This window comes from Sapajus apella, unplaced genomic scaffold, assembly GCF_009761245.1.
Source record: "Sapajus apella isolate SASKATOON/1434 unplaced genomic scaffold, GSC_monkey_1.0 scaffold4, whole genome shotgun sequence".
NCBI classification, from domain to species: Eukaryota; Metazoa; Chordata; class Mammalia; order Primates; family Cebidae; genus Sapajus; species Sapajus apella.
The window spans coordinates 39533481-39541378 of NW_022436944.1; positions in this window are offsets into that span (position 1 = coordinate 39533481).

Below are 7898 nucleotides of genomic sequence, written 5' to 3' on the forward strand. Positions count from 1 at the left end.
GAGGGACTTCTCTGAGAGCGTTAACGCCTCTCACTCACAGGGATCATCTACCTGCCTTCTGAGAACAATCTTTTGGCTTCATTTAAACTCTAGAATAGAAAAGCAGAGAGATGCTGAGTTGGCTGATTGGAGTGGGATAATATCAGCTGTACAAAACTGTCCACCACAGTTACACATAATATGAGCTGGGCTAAGGGGATGTGACACAGAGTACAATAACAATTTGATGCAAGCACCACATAGTGCTTGGGTCTTCACCTTATGGAATGGCAGATTTGTGGAGTGTGGGTAACGTGGGCTAACTGACAAAGAAATGGATTTGAAGAAATCTTCTCAACCCACTAGCATCCCAAGCCAATATCTTTTTTCTTTATTTATTCTAAAACAACAACAACAAAAATGAGATACATGTGCAGAACGTGCAGGTTTGTTACATAGGTATATGTGTGCCATGGTGGTTTGATGTACTTATTGACCTGTCCTCAAAGTTCCCTCCCCTCAACCCTTACCCCCAAACAGGCCCTGGTGTGTGATGATGTTTCCCTCTCAGTCTCCATGTGTTCTCAATGTTCAACTCCCACTTATGAATGAGAACATGTGGTGTTTGGTTTTCTGTTCCTATGTTACTTTGCTGAGGATGATGGCTTCCAGCTTTATCCATGTCCCTGCAAAGGACATGATTTCATTCCTTTTGATGGCATAGTATTCCATGGTGTATATGTACCACATTTTCCTTATCCAGTCTATCATTGACAGGCATTTGGGTTGCTTACATGTCTTTGCTATTGTAAATAGTGCTGCAATAAACATACATGTGCATGTGTGTATATAGTAGAATGATTTCTATTCCTTTGGGTGTATATCCAGTGATAAGATTGCTGGGTCAAATGGTACTTCTGGTTCAAGATCCTTGAGGAATCACCATGCTATCTTCCACAATGGTTGAACTAATTTTCACTCCCACCAACAGTGTAAAAGCATTCCTATTTCTCCATAGCCTTGCCAGCATCTATTGTTTCCTGACTTTTTAAATAATCGCCATTCTGGCTAGCATAAGATGCTCTCATTGTGGTTTTGACTTGCATTTCTGTAATTATCAGTGATGTTGAGCTTTTTTTTTTTCACTTTTGTTGGCTGTATAAATGAATTTTTTTTTGAGAAGTGTCTGTTCATATCCTTTGCCCACTTTTTGATGAGGTTATTTGTTTTTTGTTGTTGTTGTTGTTGTTGTTGTTTTCTTGTAAATATGTTTAAGTTCCCTGGATATTAGCCTTTTGTCATATGGGTAGATTACAAAAGTTTTCTCCCATTCAGTAGGTTGCCTGTTCACTCTGATGATAGTGTCTTTCACTGTGTAGAAGCTCTTTAGTTTAATTAATCCCATTTGTCAATTTTGACTTTGGTCGCAATTGCTTTTGGCATTTTTGTCATGAAGTCTTTGACCCTGCCTATGTCCTGAATGGTATTGTCTAGGTTTTTTCTAGGGTTTTTATAGTTTTGGGTCTTATATTTAAATCTTTAACCCCCTTGAGTTAATTTTTGTATAAGGTGTAAGGAGGGGTCCAGTTTCAGTTTTCTCCATATAGCTAGCCAGTTTTCCATTTTCAATGCTGTGCTTTCAAGTGGCTTCATATTCAGGTGACACAATTGCCTCCACTCCTTTATGACTTTTCCTGTTACTGTATCACATAAGATGATGAAACTCTTCCATGATCCCATAACTCAAACAAGAATTTAGGATCACTTCTAAAAATCCAGTCACTTTCCAAACCATGATCTATAGTCTGCATGTATCAAAAACTCTTCTTTGCTTTTTTCCCACAGCCTTGACACTGTGGATGCCTGCCCTTATCTATCTACGTTTACCATGTGCTCCTTCTCACCACTCAGTCCTTGGCTGTCTAGTTCACTGCTGCAGTACAGAGCACAGAGCCTGACCCACAGTGGTACCCACTAAATAAATGCTAGAGGTTTTAGGCTCTGCCTCTTGTGTTAACTTCTTTGTCTTTCTCCATAGGACAGGCCACATCCCCATCTTTGTTAAAGCTCAGGTCTCTCCAGAGTATATTCAATTCTATCATTTCTTCCCAATCCATTTTGAGAAGCCTTGTGCAATCCCTCTCTGACAAATGTCCTCAATACTTCAACTGTTTAATTCCAACATTTCTGTCTTAAAACTCTCTCATAACCTGGCCATTAATCCTGACTCATGGCTAGGGCATTGTAGGGTTATCATTTTTATAGCTGTTGAATTTCAGATATTTAATTAAGTAACTGAACTATCCACTGAAGCAGTTGACTGCAATTTGTGCAAAAACAGAGCTCCTATGATTCTCCATCTATTACCCTACCAAGTTTGTCATAAACATAATTTTTCCAATTCTTGATATTTTTCTATTTGCTTTTACCCAAAGCTAATATGTTTTGTTACATTAATTTTTCTATAAATAAAAGTTATATTGAAAGTCATTTCTTTTTCTTTTTAGACAGCTTCGCTGCTTTATCTCCTAACTGTATGACTACTGTAGTTTACTACTAAGTACTTTTTTTTTTATAGGTTGGTAATCCATTTATTTAATTTTATTGCATTTTAGTTTTGGGGGTACATGTGAAGAACATGCAGGATTGTTGCATAGGTACACACGTGGCAGTGTGATTTGCTGCCTTCCTCCCCATCACCTACATCTGGCATCTCTCCCCTTGCTATCTCTGTATGTTTTGGTTTCTCTTCAGATCGCATAAATACTACTAAGTGCTTTATACAATGCCTGTTTTCAAATGTGATTTGAAGAAACTTAGGACAAAAAATTCACAGTTGACCCTTAAATAACATAAAGTTAGACTGCATGCATTCACTTTTATGCAGACTTTAAAAAACAAATATATTGAAATTTTTTTTGGAGATTTGTGACAATTTTCAGGAAAACCTCACAGCCTAGAAATATAAAAAAAATTAAGAAAAGTTAGGTATGTCATGAATGCATAAAATATATGTAGATACTAGTCTATTTTATCATTTACTACCATAAAATACATACAAATCCATTATAAAAAGTTAAAATGTACCAAAACATAAACACACAAACACAGATCTTATATGGTGTCTTTAGAAATCAAGAGAAGTGTAAACAAAGGAAAAGATGAGTGTTAAGTCACAACTGCATAAAATGAACTATTGTACATACTGTACTACTAAACATTTTGTAGCCACCTCTTGTTGCTCTTGTGGTGAACTCAATGTTGTAAGAATCCAACCACGTGATGTTAATCATCTCAATATGAGTAGTTCCTCTCTCTAGTAAATTGTGTGTAGCAGTAAGTGATCTCCCCTTGTTCTCTTGTATTTTCATCATGTTTACTGCAACACCATAAACTTTGAATAATAGTATGGGACCCAGACGAAGTGCAACTAGCAATGCTAGAAGTGCTCCCAAGAAACAGAGAAAAGTCATGACATTACAAGAAAAAAGTTGAATTGCTTGATATGCACCATAGACTGAGGTCTGAAGTTGCAGTTGCTCATCATTTCAAACAGATGATATAAATTTACAATATTGATAAATACTGTGCAGTACTGTAAATGTATTTTCTTTTCCTTTTGATTTTCTTAGTAACAGTTTCTTTTCTCTTCCTTATTTTAAGAATACAATACATGATACATCTAACATACAAAATATGTGTTAATCAACAGTTTATGTTATTGATAAAGCTTCTCATCAATAGTATGCTGTTATTAAGTTTTGGGGGAATTGAAAGTTTTACGTGGATTTTTCAACAGTGTGAGGAGTCGGTGCCACTAACCACTGTGCTGCTCAGGGTTCAACTATATATCCATGAAGACTAAGAAAAGCAACAGAGGAAACCAGTTCTGAGAGGGAGTGAAAGAAATGATTAAACTGGGCATAAAGGTCAATACAGGTCTAACGAAGGAGCAAATTTAGCTAAGCTGTCTAGCATCTATGCATAAAGAAAACATGATGGTTGGCTCATTGTCTACATTAGCTGAAAAAGGCATACACACACACACACACACACACACACACACACACACATGCATATGTATGTATGTATATGTATATGTATATTTGAGATGGAGTTCTTGGTCTATTACCAGGCTGGAGTGCGGTGGCGCAATCTCCACTCACTGCAACCTCCGTCTCCCAGGTTCAAGCGATTCCCCTGCCTCAGCCTCCTGAGTAACTGGAACTACATGCAGCCACCACCACACCCAGCTAATTTTTTGTATTTTAGTAGAGACAGGATTTCACCATGGCTAGGATAGTCTATCTCCTGACCTCTTGATGCGCTCACCTTGGCCTCCCAAACTGCTGGGATTACAGATGTGAGCCACTGCACCCGGCCAAGAAAAGAAATAGAGGTTTTCCTAAGTTCTAAAAAATGTATGGAATGTAACACAGGTCGGAGAGGGACATGATAAATAGTATCCTGACAGTCACTCTATACAGAAAGCAGACAACTCTTTCTTGTGATTACTTTGATAGAAGCTGAGGATTTAGTGCTAAATTAGCATGGAGGAACAAAGCAAATATGCCAATTTCAAATAATTTTCCCTTGGTTCAAGTTCATCTGCACATAGAATTCAGAAAATTTTCAAAAGTGTTGTGTAACACACACTTATTTATATTATTTTAAAGCAAATAGTACATGGTTATTTAAAAAAATAAAAAATAATTAAAATTTAAATTGCATTCCTATTGACATGTCCCCCTACCACCATTTAAATTTGTTACGTATTCATTCCTTCAGATTGCCTTCAATTTTTTCTCAACCCCTTACACATGTATAAACATGGAGCTTTATTTTTAGAAACTTCATACTATACACATATTCTTCAATTTGCATTATTCCCATAAAATATTATTTCTCTCTTATATTCTAATTTCCAATGGCATTTTTTTTTTCTGGCAAAACTTTTGAAAGAATCTAGAGGGGAAAAGATAAACTATTTTGACAAGTGGATAAAAATATGGGCTTTAGAATCTGACCTGCTGGCAGTTATGGCTTCCATGATCAATAATTTTGTAATCTTGGACAAGTGAGTGTTTTAAGACCCAATTTCCTCATCTGTGAAATGGGGATGAGAGTAATATATAATCTCTCTACAGGATTTTCAATAAGGTTAAATAAAATACATACAAACTATTAAAAACAGCACCCGAACAGAGAACGAGCCCATTTTAAGGCCTTCCAATGCTGACCTTCTAGATTATTGACGGAGAGGAGCATTAAGCTTTAGAAACCTAACTAGTTAGTGGTAGGTATGATGTTCCATTGTGAAACGTGAGAAGGGCACTCCACCCCCACACAGGTTCCTCAAATAAAGTTCTATTTTATCCAGAAGGGAGACTTGGATTTTCTCCAGAATTCTTATAAACACTTTGCAAAAAGACTTATCACTCTAAACCACCAAGTATGGAACCAGTAGCTCTGAAGTGAACATTTTTCAGAGATGCTCTGCCCCCTGTCTACCACAAAGTGCAAATGCAGAAGGGGCTGTCCTCTCACTGGCCTCAGAGGACCCCTGGCCCAACCTAGGTGGCTCAGAAGGGCCAGTGAGCATCCAGGCTGAGAAGCCACCGCACCTGCCCACCCAAGGGCAGCTCCTGCCAGCTCAGCTGGGCTGGGTCTGGGGTCCCTGGGTCACCACATGACCCCCTCCCCCAGGGCCTTAGAAGCGACCTCTGCGTCTCTGGCAGTTTCTGTTAGAGCAACACGGGTCCTTCCATGGGGGGCTGGATCCGGCCTCCAGTGTATTCCCTTCCCTGAGAGTGGGGCTTCCCCAGGAGCTGACTCTGCACCTCCTCCTTGGCCCTCATGGAGCCCCAAGGCATCTGAGTGTGGTTTGTCTGAGTGCAAAATAAAGAAATTCTCCCAGAAAAAAAAAAAATATCGACCTCAGAATATGAAATCTCAAAATGGTCCCAAGGAATTACTAGTCACAGTTGATTAAGATTTTATACAAAGATAATCTCACTTGACCCCTATGAAGTCATTGTAAGGTGAATATTATTTTACAACAGAATTTTAGCATCTCTCACGCCCTTTATGTTTAGTTTGACTTATTGAAACTTTTGGACACTAAGGACATGGAAGTATTACGACATCCACTGGACTGTCAGGACTCTGAGCTCATTTGAATCCTGCTATGCTCACTCTGGGAAGCTCATACTGGTGTACAATGCAGCAGTTTACAAAGCAATCCCAGTGGGATTGTGTACTAGCTGCTTGTTTGCAAGTGCAATTCCAGATGTTGATTTTTCATCTAGTCATCCCTTGCTAGTTTGGTGTCGTGTTGCCTTAGAGACCGTTTTCTCTATGTGTTATCCCTTGACAATTGATGTCAACCAGAGTCTTCCTTATCATCATCTGGAGATGGAAGACAGAACCAACAAGCAGTTGGACATTTTCTTAGCTCATCCTGCTTGGAATTTCCTTCTCTAGAAGCTTTCTCAGGCTGTGTTTTAACTCATGGTAAAATATAGCTCATGTTGATTACAAAAAAGAAAGCTCAGGATCCGGAGTGAAAAGAGTATCTAATAACCTTTCCTCCTTACTTGCTTCCTTTTTCCCTTCTCCCTCTCTTCCCCTCTTTACCCTCCTCCCATCAGTCCATTCCATTTCATACCAGTCCATTCTAGTTTAATCTAGTCTAGTCTAGTCTGTCCTCCCTCAATCCTCCCATTCCCACCTGCCCCCTCTCTCTGTCTTACACATGTGTAACACCTACACACACACACTCACTCTTAACTTTTCCTCAGACATCTCAGAGCAAACTCGTTGGAAATGCTTAAGGCTAAATCAAAAGTGAATAAATGTTTCCTTTACCAGGAACTTTAACTTTTTCTTTGAAGTTTAATTTAGTTCCTGAATGTTAAAGATGATATATTTGATATCTGTAAATCTGTCTGTACTCGTCTGTGCATGTGAATATATATACATGAGCAAAAATGAAAAAAAGAAAAGAAAATCCCCCCAACTTCTGCTTTGACTGCAAGATTAGAGGTTCTAACTTCTTGATTATTCCTTAACAAGAACATTTTAGAGAAATCAGTATCTTTTGTCCTCATTCCATATAGATTACTGCAGTTTGCAGACAGCCCTTTTTGCATATTATGTAAATAGAAAGTTACATTAACAACACTGTAGGTAATGTAGGAACATTTTTTTTTAATTTCTCTTTTTTTCTTGTAGAAAGAGCTTCTGATTAAGAGCTGTGAATGCTGTTCATATTTAATTCCTTGCTGACTCCCCAAGTGCTGTCTGGGATGCCTCAAATACTTTTTGTAAAACCATTAGCATTTGGCACTACCCATCCTGAAAAGATCACAAGTTAGCCCAACAGACAATGTAGAATGTTGAACATATCCTGCTCTGAGTTACCTAGGTGAGAATTAAAGTGTATGGGCTGGCAGGTGGGTTATCAAAATAAAATATAGCATCCATAGGTAGCATTTTTATAAAAGTGTTAGGAAAGTGAGAGATGGTGGGAGGAAGCAGAATCTCAGAGCACTTCAGAGCTGGATAAATAAGCTCTAACTTCAACAGAGAACAGGAGGGAGTGGGAGAGGGAAAGGAGCCTCGATGCTCTTTACAGGGTGTGTCAAGTTATACAGACACAAATAGAGTCCGCGCTTTTGTTGATGCATGCTATGAATTTTGCAAAATATTAGAATAATGAAATGTTTCTCGGTAGCTAATTACAGCATATGATATGTTCACAAAGAGATGCAGAAACCTATCTTAAAATTTACCCCCAAAGACAAAGCAACAGTAGCTTTAAAAAAAAAAAAAAAAAAAAAAAAAAAACTTTCCTTTTAAGGGGCCTTAATTTTTGTCGGAAAAAAAAATATACTCCTTTATATATATTTGGTGCCCCT